This window comes from Hemicordylus capensis, chromosome 5, assembly GCF_027244095.1.
Source record: "Hemicordylus capensis ecotype Gifberg chromosome 5, rHemCap1.1.pri, whole genome shotgun sequence".
NCBI classification, from domain to species: Eukaryota; Metazoa; Chordata; class Lepidosauria; order Squamata; family Cordylidae; genus Hemicordylus; species Hemicordylus capensis.
In genome coordinates this window covers 212,838,094-212,852,805 of record NC_069661.1, presented here as the reverse complement: position 1 = coordinate 212,852,805, position 14,712 = coordinate 212,838,094, and the positions used below count along the sequence as shown (strand labels likewise).

The window sequence follows — 14,712 nt, the reverse complement described above, 5'->3', positions numbered from 1 at the left end:
ACATTCAACAAAATAAGAACTGACCAATTCAATACAGAACTACTATTCATGACTGTTATAATCACATGCTACTATTTATAAGCTTTGGAGGGAAATATGAAATTAACTAGCAAAACACACTCTAGCTCAGAACAAAGAGAAATGCGAGTACAAAAAAAGAAAGAACTAAGAGCAGCAGAATGCAGGCACTGCAACAGGACCAGGGTTGAAATCTGGATACAGAGGGACCAGCATTTCAAAGATTCCCTCTGTATTCACTGGCAGAGGGGCCAAAACAGGAATTTTCCTCCGTACTCCTGGTCTGCATTCCATGAGCTGATCAGAGAATGGCAGTGCTTTTTTAAAGGATGTCCTAACAGATTACAGCTCCTTGCTCGACAAATTTCAAGTAAGAATATGAAAACAACAAGCAACAAAGACAGTTGCTGAAGTTAACTAAAGAAAAACTTTTAAAAGTTCCCTGAGCTAATGCTACTGCACTGGTCAAAAGAACCAAGCAGGAAAGCACTTGCCTCACCTCCCGACAGGTATGTGCAGATAGCCAAGGGAGAGTGTTGACTAAAGTTCTAGAACAGGGATGCACAACTTCAGCTCTCCAGCTATTTTTGGACTACAACCCCCATCATTCCTAGGCACAGTGACCAATAGTCAAGTATTATGGGAGTTGTAGTCCAGCATCTACATCAGGGATTCTCAACATTGGGTCCCCAGATGTTATTGGACTTCAACTCCCATAATCCCCAACCAAAGGCCACTGGGGTTGGGGATTATGGGAGCTGAAGTCCGAGAACATCTGGGGACCCAATGTTGAGAATCCCTGATCTACATGAAGTGAAGTTGTGCAGCCCTGCACAAGAATGTTGCCGGAGTTGACTCTTATCAGGCAGAGAATTTGTGTAGAACCTTACAGAGATCACACACAAAAGGTTTAAGATGAAAAGGAATTGAAAGCATGAAAGATTCAAAATATCAGAGTAAGCATTAAGTAGTACTGGTTCTGAAGCCATCCTCCACATATTCAAAGAATACATGGCGAGGAAAGCAGAATCATGACTATTGGCCACACACTAGTATGACTACTAGCCACACTCCTGACAAGTGGCAACCACAGGTTCAGCACTTATTCATCTTTTCAGCATGTATCCATTTGTTCATTCATGTTAAGGGCCCTCCATGCAAACAACTGCACACTCCCAGTGTGTGTGTGAATACCAAGGGGAGCTTTTTAGAAGGCTGTGAAAACCAACACTTTCTACTGGACATGAGACACCTGCAGCCAATCAACTTCATTCACAGTGGGGAAAGAAGTTGTATAAGTCACTGCAGGAATCTAATGTTTTAAACAAATGAACTGATTTAATGCTATGCTTCTAAATGTTTTAATACTGAGAAAACCAAACAGACAATTACATATAGCTTGTTATTCCAAACAGTAGTAATTCTACAGTATTAACAGGATACTGGACACCAAAATGTATTCTCACAGCATAGGAAGATAGGTACGAAGACACCAATTTCTTAGAGACAATTCAAATCAGTGATTGAGAATCAGAAGTCCACAGCCAGCTGTAGCAGCTACAACTCTAGCAGTTGCTACAACACATCTTCCAGCCCTCTCAACTGCACTGCCACCACCACCTGCTGTCTGAAGACAACCGATGCTGCCAAGGAGTGTTGGAGGCAACACCGCTGGCACAGGCTCACCACAGCTGTAACAGTATCTTACATAACTGCAACAGTCATCCAGAGGTTTCTGTGCATACAGAGGTTGGTGTACAAGCTCCTGCGTGAATGGACAAGTGTTGCCTTCTCCTATACTTCTAGAGTAGACATAACTGCTAGTGGGAAGGAAAATTATATTCCACACTTCTCTGTGGGTTTTGCATGTAATACCCTGGTCAAGATCTACTCAGCAGAAACACCATATGCACTTCATATGCATTTCACTGTATTGTTCTCCTACATTTGCCTGATGATAGACCTCTCCTCCATAACTTCATGGAGAAGAGGTCTATCATCAGCTACTCGTTGGAGGGCTAAAGGCCACTTCCAGCCTCAAAGGCAGGATGCCTCTGAGTACCAGTTGCAGGGGAGTAACACCAGGAGAGAGGGCATGCCCTCAACTCCTGCCTGTGGCTTCCAGCGGCATCTGATGGGCCACTGTGCGAAACAGGATGCTGGACTAGATGGGCTTTGGGCCTGATCCAGCAGGGCGGTTTTATATGCTCCAAAATGGCCATGATCCTTTTCCTATATTCCACATGAGGAACTCTTTCCTCAAGGAGGAAGACCTCACTGCCAAATAGGACCAACACTTACTGACAAGTAAAACCTTGTGAGAGAGAATTAGAGAGACTCTCGCACAGTGCAGAACACACTGTCAGTCCCCCGCAAAAAGGACAGGCATGCCTGATCTTGACACAACACCCAAAGTAGAGAGGACTTGCAATATTCGGATATTGTTAAATGTCTTTGGAACTATCAGGTTAGACAAACAAGATATATGAATCCCAGAACACAAAAAGCTAAAATTCACCACTTTTTGTAGTAGCAAACAGGCATTAAAATTAATCTCAGTCTCTCACCACAAACTAGAGCTGTTGGAGTGCCAGAAAACAAAGTCACAGAAATAATCAAAGATAATCCCAATATGGGGAGCTAATTCTGTCCAGTTGCATGTTTTCTGAACACAGACAAAATAGCAAGTCCAAAGACAGCTAATTTTCACAGTTGTATCTTGTACCCTTGGACAATGAGTTCAAAATAGTATAGATCAGAAGTGCACAACTTCAGCCCTCCATACACTGTTGTACTACAACTCCTATCATCCCAGCCAGTGGCCAATAGCCAGGGATGATGGGAATTTTAGTCCAACAGCAGCTGGAGGGCCAAAGTCGTGCAATCCTGGCATATGTTAAGGTTATTTCATTTTGTCCTAATAATCATCTTGGACCAAAGGTTGATGGCGATTATGGATCAGTCACCAAGTCAGCTTCATAGGTGACCAGAAAGAAAACCCAGGTCTCCCCAATCAATTTCTCATACTAATTACTACAAGGGTTAGCTATACTCTAGGTAGGTTATGTTTTTGTTTTGAAACCAACTACCACCTAAGCATTCTTGCCACATGCAACTGGTAATATTAGTTACTACTAATATTACTACTAATACTAGTTACTGTAATATGTAATATTACATGTTACATGTAATATTACATGTTACATGTAATATTACAGTAACTGGTAATATGAAAGCCAGCGTGGTGTAGTGATTAGAGTACTGGACTAGGACCAGGGAGACCCGAGTTCAAATCCCCATTCAGCCATACTAGCTGGGTGACTCTGGGCCAGTCACTTCTCTCTCAGCCTAGCCTACTTCACAGGGTTGTTGTGAAAGAGAAACTTATGTAGTACACCGCTCTGGGCTCCTTGGAGGAAGAGCGGGATATAAATGTAATAATAATAATAATAATAATAATAATAATAATAATAATAATAGACACTGGATAACAAGGTTCAAAAAAATGCAAATGATGTTCACGTAAAGATGATTAGTTATTCTCATTTAACAAACCTGTTTTACTAGGAAACAGAAATATCAAAATTTTCCAACTACTATTTCTTGAAAATATTTTTGCAACTACTTCCAATATATGGCTACAGCTTTACAAAAGCCTAAACTGATACCCATAACAATCAGGAATACCCTGAAACGATCTGTTTACTATTACAGTGTTTCTGCACGATAAATAGTGCATGAAGTATTTGCTTCTATGTTAATAATAAACGAGTTTATCATGAGATTTACATTTGCTCATGTGAATGCAGACAAAGAAATTCTACTGATCCTAGTTTCTGAGGTCCTTTTCTCAGCCCTGCACCCTCACCCCCAGAAGTCTGGGCCTTCTTGTTTGTTCAGAGTAACACAAAGTGTATAATCTCACCGATCTTAGTCATGTACTGGAAGAGTCATGATGAAGCAGCTGAAGCTGAGACTAGTTTACATCCTGATAATACAATGGAAAAGGTTTTCATAAAATTGGAGTTGGAGTGAACAGTCTGGTTACATTGGCACGTTTAAAAGACAGAGTAGATGTTGAATAACACAATGGTAGAAGAACCTACCTACTACTGTATCAATGAGCTTCAGTATTCTCTGCTCCCTTTCATCCCTCCCCAGCCCCCACGTGTCATAGGGGAGCACACACAAAAACTGAACAAATGCAGCAGCTTCTAGGGCAAGAAGTGATCCCAAATAAGAATTCTAGCCACTGCCAAGGACAGGATGCTTTTCCACTCCTCGAAGAATCTCCAGTTGCCTGGACTTCAGGAAACACAATTTCACCACAGAAAGAGAAAAGTGCGACTCCTTCATTCTTCAGGTGTTCAAGAAAAGGGGCCGTTTCACCACCCACTTTTAAACACTTTGGTTCCCTATTGTGCTTCCCTCTTGGTCCCCAGTGCGCACAAATACGCCCCTGCAAGGAGGGCTAAGGCAAAAGGGTGGTGGTGGGGGTGTTGAAAGGCTTAAAAAGCACCTCTGCAGGGCAACAGAATTAGCCAGACCACAGGCGAGTTTTCTGAGGACTACCCCAACCTGGGCATTTCCCTCCTTCCTTTCCCCCGCCGTGCGCATTTATAAGCCTCCCTCGCAGGCAGCCGGGCTGGGGGAGGGGCACGGATCCTGCGGCCCAGGGGCCGCCTGGCACCCCATCTCCTCCTCTTCCCTCCCCGCCTCAGACGCGCGCCCGCCCCTTCCATCGGGGCCCGCGAGAGGACTGCAGGCGTACGGAAGTCATTACCTAAGCCTCGTTCTTCTCCCCGCGCCCCCAAGGGGGAGCGCGGAGCCAGCGCGGTCTCTCAGTGTCGCGGGGGCCGTCGGGGATCCACTTCGGGCGGGGGGCGGCTCCGCGGCGGTGGCTCGGAGGTTTCTCTCTCCATTCTCCCCTCACACACACAGGAAATAACACAGGGTCAGCTGATACAGCTCAGCCAATGGCGGTGCGGCGGAGGCAGCGCGCGCAAAAGGGAGGAGCGCGGGGCGGCAGCCGAGCAGGGTGGGAAAGAGGCGCGTGCGTGCGGGTCGCGCGCGCTCCCTCCCCCTCTCCACCACGGCTCAAAGGCGCAGAGAAATGGACCGGAGGCGCCTCCCTCTACCACGCGTTCATTTAAAGAGACAGTGGCAGAGCATGCCTCACCTAGAGCTGGGAGGCGGGCACCAGCGAAAGTGACAGTAAGATCCCTGTGGCTTCCTTCCGACTACAGCCTAGGGCTGCAAGAAAAACCACACAGTGGCCCAGCCCACTTCCAGGCACACGCACGCCCGTAGAGAAGGGAATGTAACAGGCTCTACATTCAGAGTTGCCAATCCTCTAGGATTGACCTGAAGTCTTCAGAAATCAGCATCAGTTCCCAAATGACTTAAGCACTCCTGGAGATGTTAATACTTTGATACTGAAAGTGATAGTGAAAAATATTAGGGAAGAGAGTTTCTAGGAATAGCTTCAGTCAAAGTTGTCATCTCTACACATCCCTCCCACATTATATCTAAGGCTACAATCCCTCTGCACTGCACACTTTCCTCAGAGAAAACCCCCTAAACTAAATGCGACTTATGACGGAGTCAACATGGTATTTGCAAAGCTGTTGGATGGGGTTGCAGCCTGCAAGCAGAAGCTATTGTTTCCCATCCAATGCTCTAACCAGTAATGTAACCAGAACTCTGTCAAAGTCAATTGAAAGGCTTGGAGCACATCAGGTTACAGGCTGGTTCCAAAGGGTGGCACCATTTGAGATTTGCCAGGCATCGGAACATTGGCAACAGGCCCACCATTGGAATAGGGCCACTGTTCTAATGCAGGAGCACCCTGGAGAAAGCAATTTCAGTTCTTGGTTTGTGCACCTTTCCTTCTGCAGGTTAAGGGCTCATTCCTCCACCCCCAACCTGGAACTGGCCCTACTCAAGCTTCTCAGCCCTTATTACTCACCTGCTGATCATACTCACTAGCTATGTCTGAAGCACTAACATCCTACTAGCAGCTCCCCTTTCAACTGCCAGAAGCAAACCAGTAATGTTTTGGCAAGGCAAAACCTTTGCCAACGATGCCTGCTTCTTCATTATTGCATAAAAGGGCAAGAGATCAGCAGGTAAGATTTCTCCCACTACAGTCACACTATGGTAAATAAAAACAAATGCATTTGGCTAGTCTCACCCTATTATGCAGCTATAAAAGACAGGAATCCTCAGTGCAAGCTCCTTATTAATTGGTCCAAACAAATATTCATATTTTCGGCCTCCCGCATCAGCTTATTCACAGCACTACCCACTGCTCACACACCTCCCTTCCAAATACTCCCAGAACACAGTAAATCTCTACAATATAAAACAAGAGAGTTTATGCAAGAAGAGGGATATTTCAAACCCAATTCTCAAAATTGACTCAAATAAGAGCATAGCAAGTTATGAAGGCCTGAAAACAGTCCTCAAGCCAGAATCAGCCCACTTTCTTTCATTTACCATGAATGTTTAATATGATGACCTAATAAATACACTATTGCCAAGCATATTGTCCCAAGTTTTCCAGATCACTGAAATAATGCAGATCTTCCAAGATTCTGTAACCTAACCACTTATTTCAAATCTATTCTGGGAGTAGCTATTGGCTGTAGGCTAAATAATCAATTCAGCAAAGATTAGGCTGTAGACTAGACCACCTACTATAACTGTCCAAGGTTTTGTGTGTACACCTCTCAAGTGCCTCTCTTGGAAAATTATGCACTCAGTGCATCCAGGGACATGACTTCTGGCTTTTCTTCCAAAAAAATTGTTAAGGTAAAGCATAGCTTACCTCATAACAAAATCAAGCTATGGGTGAAAGCACACACTTTACCTCATCACAAATTAAGTTATACTGGTTAACAATGGACCAGTATTGTACTTTAGCAGGAGACAAGTTTCCCCCCACCTAGGAAGACATAAATACTTTCTTTCTAGTACCAGTCTCCTGCATCCAGACATCACAGTCCTCTTGCACAATTCCAGTGCAGATTTCACATTCAGTTCATAAGTTAATTGGAAGGGCAAAGAACAAAATATAACAGATGATATCTACAAATATTCTGCAGAAGTAGTTGGAGAGGCCCGACGTTTATAAGTATACTGGCAACAGGATTCTCTTAAACTAGGCAGTAAGGATTTGACCTATTGTTTGAAATAGGTCTCAGATATCACATACACATTTCTATAAGCCATTTTATCCAATCCTCTCAGTCCCTTAACATTCAGGTCTTGCTGACTTCAGTGGAGCTTACCACCACCTAAGTATACATAGCAGCAGAAATGCAGAAGCCATTAATACGAATAAAATTAGTTGGGATGTTTGCTTTAACAAAAGGAAAAGCCACCAGGAACTGAACTGAGAAGCAGCCTGTTCCTCCAACAGATGTCAGAACAGTGAAAATTTTCTCACCCAAAATTTATAGCTTGCTGGCAAGGACTGTCCCCAGCACAGCAGAAGAGGCCAGCAAGTCAATAAATCTCCATTATCTGAATCATTAGAAGCATCCCTAGTTAGTAATATACAAAAATGCAATTATTGAGAATCTCATTTTTTCATATTGTCTTTTTTTAGAGACAATGCTGAGTTGGAACTTTTTTACAGAAAGGTGTGCACACATTTTAAGTGTTTTGAAATTTAAAAAAATGTTAACCAAAGTATAAACAAGTGATTCTAAATACCACATTAGTTTTAGAATAACCTCATGAAGAGTAGAAGAAAGGTTTCTCTATATCACCAAGTACTGAAAATTCAACATGAACATTTCACTGAGCTCCTGTGGTTATACAATATTAAAAGGCACTTGAATAGTTAAGAACCAAATATCAAAATCCAATTTTTCCCTAGCAAGAAAGATTACTAAACCATTAGAGTAAACTCCAAAAATTTCACTTGTATGTGCCTGAATGCCAGGTTACAATATGCAACATTTTTCCCCAACTCCATCAAATATCTCTATAGAAAGGAAAAATCCCCCTTAACCTTCATTTGCCTTAAAGTTTTGCTCCATCAAAACATATATTCTAGTTTTAGAATATACTGTTTTAGAGGCGTCTAGATTTCTCAGTGCTTTTCTAGAGAGAGAAAAATACTGGTCTTTTCTTTCAATAATCATCATTTACAGACTCTGAGTAGTCAGTATACTCCTAGAATCATGCCAGAACTGAAAAGAGCACTACAAGAGAGATATCCAGGTGACCTATTTTAGAGAACAAGATCACCTACTGCCACATTGGAAAATAAGCTTTAAACCATACTCTTGTCTTTAGGATTCTATAGCACCTACAATAGAGAAGATTGTACTTAAATAGAGCCCTGCTCTATTTTTCTATATCTCTGTTACCATAATAAATGACCTTATAAAACAAGATTAACAGAAATAAAAAAACAAAATTAAATGCTTAGGTTTCTATTGGTAGCAGCTTGTCAACACACTATGCAGGAAAATGTAGCTTATATCTATTGTTTTTAAGATAGAGAGATTCCCTATTCAGACTTTATAGCTACTCAAAGAGCATTAGAAATATTAAAAAGGGGAAGCAGGGAGGGGGGGAAGTCCTGGCTTATCTTCTTGATGAGGCATCACACTCAGCTGGAGCTTAACTCCTTCTTTCATTGCAATCTCTGTGAGTGAATGAAAACAGCTGGGGAACTTCCCTTGCTGCAGAGCAAGTTTTAACCCTTTCATTTAACCCAGATTGTCCAGCTCATCACGTAAGATATTGAGATTTTATTGAGTAATGAGATTTCATTTAATGCAGGGCTATTAATTCAGAATTCTGAGCAGGTGTTAATGACCATAACTTTTATTATGTTATTTTTGCTAATATAAAGCAATTATATACATGCATATATGGTAGTGATCCTGTAATGGAGTCCTATTGACATGAGCTTTCAGGCAGTGGTTCCCAAGACTTATCTTCTGCTGATGATTGCAAATCAAGCTGTTGTTAAAGTTACAGGAGCAAGGGCCTGGAGATTTTTTTCCAATCACTAAGACCAACTTGCCTATCATTTCATGCCTAAAAAAAGGGTAATACCTTTATTAAAGCTAATAGAAATGTCACAATTTAGTAAGTAAGCTTTCAAATTCCCCATAATTCTTTTTTAGGCTGGTTGTTAAACAAAATAACACAGGCACCTGACCAGAGGTGTAGCTATAATTGAGTGAAAGGGTTAAAAGAACCCACAGGCCCCAACTCCTGAGGGCCCCCCAGCTCCACTCCTCCCTATTTTCTTTATCTCCCTCACTCAGAGGAGCAGCCAGAGAGAGGGGTGAACACAGGCCAGCATTCAGGGGTGTAACTACTATTAGGCAAGGGGAGGCGGCTGCCTGGGGGCCCCCATGCCTCGAGGGGCCCCCCAGAGGCAAGTCACATGTGAAGTGAGTGTGTGTGTATCAGCGAGGGGCCCATTTTAAAATTTTGTCTCTGGGCCCACTCCAGCCTCGTTACGCCCCTGCCCGCATTCCCCTAGCTATGCCCCTGCACCTGGCCGCTAGATATTGGGGCTAGTCTGACAGATCGGCGGGAAATTGGGCTAGGAAAGCCTAGCCCAATTTCTCCCCAATCGTGAGAACCACCGGGCTCGGCTGCGAGCCCAGTGGTTCTCCAGCGGTTAACCTGCTCAAGTACCCCTGCCCTTAGCCCAGGTTTGCGGAGCGAGTGCTCCGCAAAACTGGGCTCTCTGATCATGAGTAGCTGTGGCATGGCTCCGTGCCATGGCTACTCATGAGTAGACCCCCCAGAGGGGAGGCAAAAAGCCGCCTCCCAGCTCCAGGGGTCTCCCCAGTATGCCCTGCGTGCTCGCGCAGGGTGTACTGGGGCTTCCGGGGGCCACATGGCCCCCGAGCTCCTCAGCCCCCGTTGGCTCCGTCACGGAGCCAGCAAGTCTGCATAAAACCTGTTGCACTCCATATCAAGACTGTTACAAAATGCTTACGTTGGGGCTTTCCATTATGTCCAACTTTCTCTCTCCACCTCTTGTTGTTTTGCATCCCCTAGCAAGCCAGAGGCTGCCAGTTCGAATCCCCACTGGTATGTTTCCCAGACTATGGGAAACACCTATATCGGGCAGCAGCGATATAGGAAGATGCTGAAAGGCATCATCTCATACTGTGTGGTGGGAGATGGCAATGGTAAACTGCTCCTGTGTTCTATCAAAGAAAACCACAGGGCTCTGTGGTCGCCAAGCATCGACACCAACTCAACAGCACACTTTACCTTTATTTTTACTAACTAGGCCATGGTTTCTTAACCTTGGGCCCCCAGATGTTGTTGGACTACAACTCCCATCATCCACAGACATGGCCTTTGTGGCTGAGGATGATGGGAGTTGTAGTCTAACAACATCTGGGGGCCCAAGGTTAAGAAACCCTGAACTAGGCAAAGAGTCAACTTTCAAAGTGGTGATTCTCTTATATTTAGCAGGGGGGAAGCAATTGGCCCTATTCAGCCCCAGCACAGCACTCCTCCAGTGGCTGTTGCTGGTGTTTCTTTTTAGACTGTGAGCCCTTTGAGGGACGGAGGACCATCTTTTGAGAACATTTTTGTTGAAAAGTGGTATACAAAAGGTAAGTAAGGAAGTAAATAACATCCAATTTAAAGACAAGTTCTAGAGAATGTGAAAGTTTGCCCAAGAAGAGCAAGCTTTTATACTCTTCAGGACATTTTAATTTGCCCTAATGGAGGTGTTAACTGGCTTTTGATTTCTCTCTCCCAATGGACCAACAAGGCTACAATTCACTATTCCAAAATTTCTTAACCATCACATTTAGAGGAAACAATGACTCAACTAGGCACAAATTAGAAATACATATTGTGGGGCTTTTATAAGTATAGTGCTCCTCATGTACAACTTTATTGAAAAGGTACACATTTTACTTGCAGAATTTCAAGGTATACAATACCAGGAAGAACTATAAAGACTTTAGAAGAAGGGTTATAGACTTTTGAACCAGCTTCTGCAGCTGTCCCTCTAACAGCAGTTTGATCTACAGTAATTAGCAATGATCTTGTTTAGCTCCATGCCATTAAATGCTTTACTTGCTAATTTCTGCACAGCAAACATGTTAAAGGGATAGGGGCAGATTTAGTGGAGGGAGGCATGTTTTAGACAGCTGAAAGACCTTTTTAGAAGTTAGGATACAACTCAGTCAGTTGGCTCGACTAACCAAATAAAATACAAAATGAAAAAAGTAGTGTTCCAAAGATCGTACAATAATTTTGCATGGGGAGGGGGGTGGCAACTGGCTAGACCAGCTTTACAAATACCATTAGTATGAGGTTACAGTCCCATGCCAGATCCATCACTCATGTTCCCTTATAACAATACATAAAGGCAGGCAGTATGATGGGGGAGGTGAGCTGGGGGCGGAAATTCTATGCATGTACAGTGATGACCTAGGCAGCAGAACTAAAGTCAATGGCATGTTAATATTAATGAAAACATTCATATCAAAGGGCATTTTCATACACAACACTAAGGCTACAAACCTCAACGTACTTACTAGGGAGTGAGTTCCACTGAACAAAGGGGGCCTTCTGAGGAAATTGCATAATATTATGCTGTAAGAGCACATTTGAGCTTCTCTCATGCTATTTGTGTGTATTTGAGAATTAGAGCAGGTTAGAAAGCAGAATAGATACATTGGATAAAACACATTTGTTTTAAAAATATGAGTCTGACGTTCACTTTGAGGATGTGTGCCTTAAGATCTGGAAAGTAATCACTGCACCCACTACTCAGCACTGGCAAGACCTTATTTGTACTATTTTCAACTTTGGTTGACATATTCAACCAAAATCCAGATAAGACGGAGGTACTCATTGTGCGGGGTCAAAACTCGAGAGACGATTTTGATCTGGATGGGGTCTGTTCTGGATGGGGTCACACTTCCCCAGAAGGAACAGGTACGCAATCTAGGGGTGCTTCTGGATCCAAGTCTCTCCCTGGTGTCCCAGGTTGAGGCAGTGGCAAGAAGTGCCTTCTATCAGCTTCAGCTGATACGCCAGCTGCGCCCGTTTCTTGAGACAGACGACCTCAAAACAGTGGTACATCTGCTGGTAACCTCCAGACTGGATTACTGCAATGTGCTTTATGTGGGGCTGCCCTTGTACGTAGTCCAGAAACTACAGTTGGTCCAGAATGCAGCAGCCAGGCTGGTCTCTAGGTCATCTAGGAGAGACCATATTACTCTCGTATTGAAGGAGTTACACTGGCTGCTGGTATGTTTCCAGGCAAAATACAAGGTGCTGGTCATAACCTATAAAGCTCTAAACAGCTTGGGCCCTGGGTATTTAAGAGAACGTCTTCTTCCTCATGAACCCCACCACCCACTGAGATCATCAGGAGAGGTCTGCTTTTGCCACCGGCTCGTCTGGCGGCTACTCAGGGATGGGCCTTATCCGTGGCTGCCCCGAGGCTTTGGAATGTGCTCCCTAGTGAAATAAGAGCCTCCCCATCTTTGACAATTTTTAAAAAGTCTTTATAGACACATCTGTTCAACCAGGCTTTTAACTGATATTGTTTTAATTGTTTTAATGTTGTTTTTAAAGTATTGCTTTTTAAAATTGTTTTTAAATTGCTGTGTTTTAAATTCTGTTTTGTTTTGTTTTTAACTAACGTTTTATCTTTGTTTTTATCTGGTTGTGAACCGCCCAGAGACATAAGTTTTAGGTGGTATAAAAATATGTTAAATAAATAAATAAATAAAAATAAATTCAGAAAAGAGGTTCGTGGGATGGAAAGGCTTTCAAGGACTACAGAGATAACTGCAGGCCATAGGGCAAGGCTGGAGGGGCTGGTTGTGTTTTGCCTGGGGGCAGAGGGGGGGAATGAAGGGATACATTGATAATGTCCAAATAATAAAAAGAATATCAGGCCTGGTGGCAGAACAACTGATCACAAAGCAGCAGTGGGTTGCATTGCAGAAAGGTAGGTTGAGGACTCTGGTTGGAAATCCTAACAAAGGTTCATCAATGGAATACACTGTCCAGGGAGAATATGAAATCTTCATTCTTTAAGCTTTCGGGTAAAAACTGGATAATGCTAAGGTATTTTAAACATCAAGTATCCTGTCTTCAATCCGGGGATTGAACTAGATGCCCTGCGGTCATCACAGAAATAATTACCCACATGCATCTCAGCTCATTGAGAGTCCTATATGGTACTTCATTGCCCTATTGACAACATTATACTGTATTCCCCAAAATATTAACTGACGGGCATGGGGCTATAGCCCAATCCAGAGTATCTGCTTTGCATGCAGAAGGTCTCAGGTTCAATCCCCAACATCTCAGTCAGGGCTGAGAAAGACTCCTCTCTGAAGCCATGCTGCTGCCCATCAGAGTAGACAGTACTAAGCTAGGTGGGCCAATGGTGTGAATCAGTATAAGGCAGCTTCCTATGATGACTGCCAAATGTAGGCCACATGAGATGATGGAATGCTGAGAGCTGAGCTGAGGCATGCAGAATGTAGAGTACCTTAGTAACAGCAAATTCTCTCAATCACTCAGTTGCCAAGCACCCAGTTATTGGTACTATCTGTTCCAGCTGCTAATCTTCACTCATTGTAATCCCCATGTCTTGCTTCTTTACAGGCATCCAATGATGTTTCCAAACACTATGCCATGCAGACCACAAGCAAGGCCTACCACATCAGGAGTAGTGACATCTGTTTCCTTTTGATTGCCACTTTTGCTGAGGACTCTTCTGCCTTTCCAGAGCACACATGGCAGACCCAGCATTGGGTCAGACCAAGCATTGTGGAGACCAAGCATTGTGGAGAGCTGCATCTGTTAACCCTGTTGCTCTACAAAATAAAGGGGGGTTGCATCTTGGCCATTTTGATCTTGCCACTTAGATCTGTAATGTCAGCAAGATAGGGATGGGTCCCAGCAGCTTAACATCTTCCTGACACCCTCCACGGGTTCTAAGCCAAGAGGACTTCATGAGGTGGAGGGCTGATAACAAGAGAATAGGAGAGAACCCCAGCAGGTACTGACAATCAACCAAGGTTACATGAGGAAGGTATTGCATGTACAGAAGGAGGATGAAGGGTTGGGCAAAAAGAGAAGCATCCTGAGTCAAAGAGCTGCTTAAAGTAGACCATTAGTCCTTTTACCTTTCCCTATGTGTCATGGAAATGGGATCCTGAGGGCCTATTGTGGCCCCAACATGAGCTCAGCTTCTGTCTGCAAAAGGAGCTCTACAATCAATAAGTTGCTCTATTGAGCAAGGTTTGGATTCTACTCCTGTTACCCACCTCTGCATCTAAAACTGTTGCTGGCAGAACATCCAACAGCAAGCAAACTTTGCTTGTAATGATCACTTCAATATATCCCTGTGGCAAGGCACAAACCCACATCTCCTGTTTCCCCTTGTAGTGCTACCAGAGAACTGCTGGGGTTGGTTTCTGAAAACTTCCAGTTGTGGTTTCTATTCTTCCTTGTCCATGTGGCCCTCTCCTTACAAAAAGCTTGTTCCCATCACGTGGGTACCAAAACAACTGTCTTGTGTAGACCATTCTGATTATTGGCTTCCCACAACAGAGCAATGAATGAATGAAACCTTGCAAGCTTTATTCCTACTTGGCTTTGAAGCTAGTTAAATATTGTGATTGTAATAAGGAAATGAAGACTGCTATCTTATCCTAT

At 43.6% G+C, this 14,712-nt stretch overlaps 1 protein-coding gene and 1 long non-coding RNA gene across 6 annotated transcripts in view; one reads left to right on the top strand and one right to left on the bottom strand.

Annotated features, from left to right (window-relative positions):
* TCF20 (transcription factor 20) overlaps positions 1-14,712 on the bottom strand; it is a 288,990-nt gene that overhangs the window by 87,668 nt on the left and 186,610 nt on the right. The window contains exon 1 of one of the 5 annotated variants that reach the window (XM_053251698.1): positions 4,802-5,068. The exons of 2 other annotated variants lie outside the window; for them this stretch is intronic. The gene's annotated coding sequence lies outside the window, so the exon portion shown is untranslated. Of the gene's footprint in view, positions 1-4,801; positions 5,069-14,712 lie in introns of those variants that run through there. 2 more of the 5 variants (XM_053251697.1, XM_053251693.1) reach the window with 2 other exon arrangements.
* On the top strand, positions 5,041-13,900 carry LOC128325853 (uncharacterized). The gene is made up of 2 exons (XR_008307683.1): positions 5,041-5,232; positions 13,657-13,900. It is a non-coding gene; the product is annotated as an uncharacterized LOC128325853 (long non-coding RNA).